This window comes from Phaseolus vulgaris, chromosome 4 (assembly GCF_051622355.1).
Source record: "Phaseolus vulgaris cultivar YP4 chromosome 4, ASM5162235v1, whole genome shotgun sequence".
In the NCBI taxonomy this organism is placed as follows: Eukaryota; Viridiplantae; Streptophyta; class Magnoliopsida; order Fabales; family Fabaceae; genus Phaseolus; species Phaseolus vulgaris.
Genome location: NC_143501.1, coordinates 46,769,076 through 46,772,817, shown reverse-complemented (window position 1 = coordinate 46,772,817; position 3,742 = coordinate 46,769,076).

Here is a 3,742-nt window from a genome sequence, read left to right as displayed (position 1 = left end):
CAGATAGAAAATTAGAAAGGCAATGGTGTGGACCATCCAACTTAATTGGTTACTGAATTTAAGAACTGTTGTTTAAGCCACACCTCACACTGCCATACTCAGACCTTGCTCCCCAACAATCTTCTCTCTCTCTCTATAAACCCTAAACAACAACAAACACCCTTTTAATACAACACTGCATCAGTGTTTTTCTTTTCTTCTGTTCACTCTATTTGAAAAGAAAAAAAAAACCCATATTCTATTCATCTTCCACACAAACTATTTATGAATGATGAATTTGTTGATGTTTACACTAAAAACCTTGAAAGGAATTCTTATAAACAGTTTATCAGTGATGTATATTAGGAGAATGATTAGGTAAATATTGAGTATAGGTTAGTACTAGTTAAATTTTAGCTAATTTTAGTCAGACAATTAAATTTTATTTCGTAAAAGAACTTTTTGGAGGCTGTGATGATTTATAGTTTCAAAACTTTTGTATAAAAGTTAGAATATCTTCTAGATTTTATTTTTTTCAAAACAAAAATGTGTAGAACAAAGTGCAAGAAAATTATATTTTTCTCCTATTTGTGTTTAATTGTTATTTTTTAAAATATTTTTATATTTATTTACACTAAAAATAATCATAAAATAAAATTAATTTTAAAAGTAATTTAACTAGATCTTATTTTAGAAATTAAAAAAATTATTAGTATATAAACTAATTTTTATTATTAAAAAATAGTTTTTAAATTGGTACTAATTAAGTATTTACAAATTATTTAAATTCTAACGTTTGTAGTTCAAATATTAATAGATAATTAGATATCAATTTAAAAACTATTTATTAATAATATAAACTACTTTCAATATTAATAAGTTTTGTAGTCTTTAAAATAATATATAAATAATATATAATTTAGTCAATGTAGTACTAATTTTTTTTTATTTTAAAATTGATTTATATTTAATAATAACTATTTTTTAAAACTTAACATAATACTATTTTTTTAGAAAACTATGTATATAATTTATTAAAATTAAGAAATTTGATTTCATTTGTTGATGTTTTGAAAAAAAAATCTTAAAGGACATTAAAAGAAGCATGAGAGTATGTAAAAGTGTAGAATATTAATGGAAAAGGATTTTGAATGATGAATATATTGTTAAAGGAAAATGGGCAATGAGTGGAAAGGAAAAGTAAATAGATGCATATGAATATAGGTATTGTTTGATTGCATATTTATCTACTCTTATAAATTTGTGTTGGTGTGTGCATATATAAGGGTTAAATTTGTGGAAGGCATAGGGTTTTAATGCTGAAAAATGTTCTTCACCAACTGCGTAAATGTTTCATCAAAATTATTGAGCCAAAATTGGGTGCTGCCTCTGGATTTTGAACAACCAAATAACTCCATCTTCTCCTTCATCACTCAAGTTTAAGCTGCAATCATTGTCTCTGCAAATCTTAATGAATCGTTGAAATTTCTTTTAATTATTAATTAAACAGTTGAGTTGATCTTATCAGTCTTTAAATGAATCACTTTTTTTGGCTTCACCCCTCCATTAACAATCTCACATCTCACTTAATAATTTCTTCAAGAAAATAATTATATACTTCCTTCAAAACCCTAATATTCATTGGATTTCAACACACTAATTCTTTTTTTCCTCCATTAATTCGATTTAGAGGCTAATTTTATCTAATATTATAATTTATTCTTGTTGCTCAAACCATTTTTTATGAATATCCTACAACAAAATTATTAAATAATAAAAAATAATTTTTAAAATAAAAAAATAGTTATTATATTAATTAAATTAAATATTATTTTAAAACTAAAAAATTATTGATATTTAAATTAGTTTCTATTATTAAGTAATTTATAAATTTGTATTTAAGGTTTTAATTACCAACTTTAAAATCTAAAAAATTAGTAATTAAAACATTGATAGCTAATTAGATATTAAATTTAAAAATTATTTATCAATAATAAAAACTAATTTAAATACTAATAATTCTTTTAATTTTTAAAATAGTATATAATTTAGTTAATATAACAACTAATTATTATTTTTTCTAAAATTACTTTTTATTTTTAATAATTTTAAAATAATATAAAATATTATTGCTTGCCTTGTTGATACATTTTAATTTTAAATTATAAGAGTTGATGATATTTTTTAATATATAATTTCCGAACCACGAGCAAAAATTTTATGATCATGCATTCATTAATTGGTATAATTTCCATTTTCTGTGTAATATAGTTGTCGATAAATGGCGATAGTTGATGAATGCATCAAAATTATTAAAAAACATATAGATATAAGTAATTTAATGTCATTTTTTGCACGAAGGAATGGTGAATAATTTACCAATAGCTTATTTATTGGTAACCATTAATTGCATACTAAAATTCACCAAAAACATTATACAACTGTGCTTATTTATTTATTTTATCAGCACAACTGTGCTTATTTTGATTTGAGCATTTATGGTTTTTATGTTACTGATAATTATGAACGATGTCAAGGTTTATAGTTCACATGTATATATTTTTACTGACTTTTTTTTCTTAGTTTATTTGCCATATATTTTGGTTACAGTACAGTGATTCTAAATTTATCAACAAGTTTTTGTAAATAATTAGGATTGAACACAAAATTCTTGTTAGATGATTATTCAACATGAATATTTTAAATCATGAATTAATTTTTTAATTAAAATTAATACAATACATATTTTTTCTATACGAATTATTTTAAATCATGAATAATTTAATTATAATGAAATTAATACACTACAAGAAAATAATCAAATTGTAATTAATTTTAGAGAACAAAATAATTAGTTATCATTGAGCTAAATAAAAAATTATTAATATCTAAATTAGTTTTTATTATTAATAAAAATTTATAAAATAATTTTTAAATTGAATCTAACAATTAGCTACCGAGATTTTATCTCCTAATATTTTAGATTCTAAATTAGTCTCTAAAAATCTAATTGAGACCAATTTAGAATCTAAAATATTAGTAGCTAAAACCTTAGTAGCTAATTTATAAACCATTTTATAAATTTTTATTAATAATAAAAATAACTTTAAATATAAATATTTTTTAATCTTTAAATATAAATATTTTTTAATCTTTAAAATAATATTTAATTTAGTTAATATAGTGATTAATTATTTTATATCTCTAATTTTAATTATTATTTAATAAATTTCTTGTAGTGATATAACATGTATTTAAAAAAAAATAACTAAAATATGAATAGTTTAATTATCATAATATTATTATTATTTAATTTTAACAAAATTTGGCATTGATGATTTAATTATGTAAAATTATAATTAAACTGATGAATCAATAAAATTGATTTTCTTATTAATATTTATTAATAGTTTTGATAGGAAAAAATAATAATTTGATATATGTATATATATTTATAAGAAACAGCTAGCAGTGGTGTTTGGTCGTTGGGAGGTAGAGGGTGGAAGTGTACGAAGCAGCTTCTTTTTCTTTAATCCTTCTTATTTTGTTTTCCATTTAAACTCTGTTTCTCTTCAAATGTCTTCTATCCTGAATTTAATTCTTTTCCATCACTTTTCTCTTTTCCCTCTTCAACTATCCTTGTCCTACTCAATTTAATTCTATCCTCATTTCACCATTCTTATATCTATATTTATTTCTTTTCGTTATATATACACATTAATATATATTTATAATCATTATTCTATTCACTTTAACTCAATTT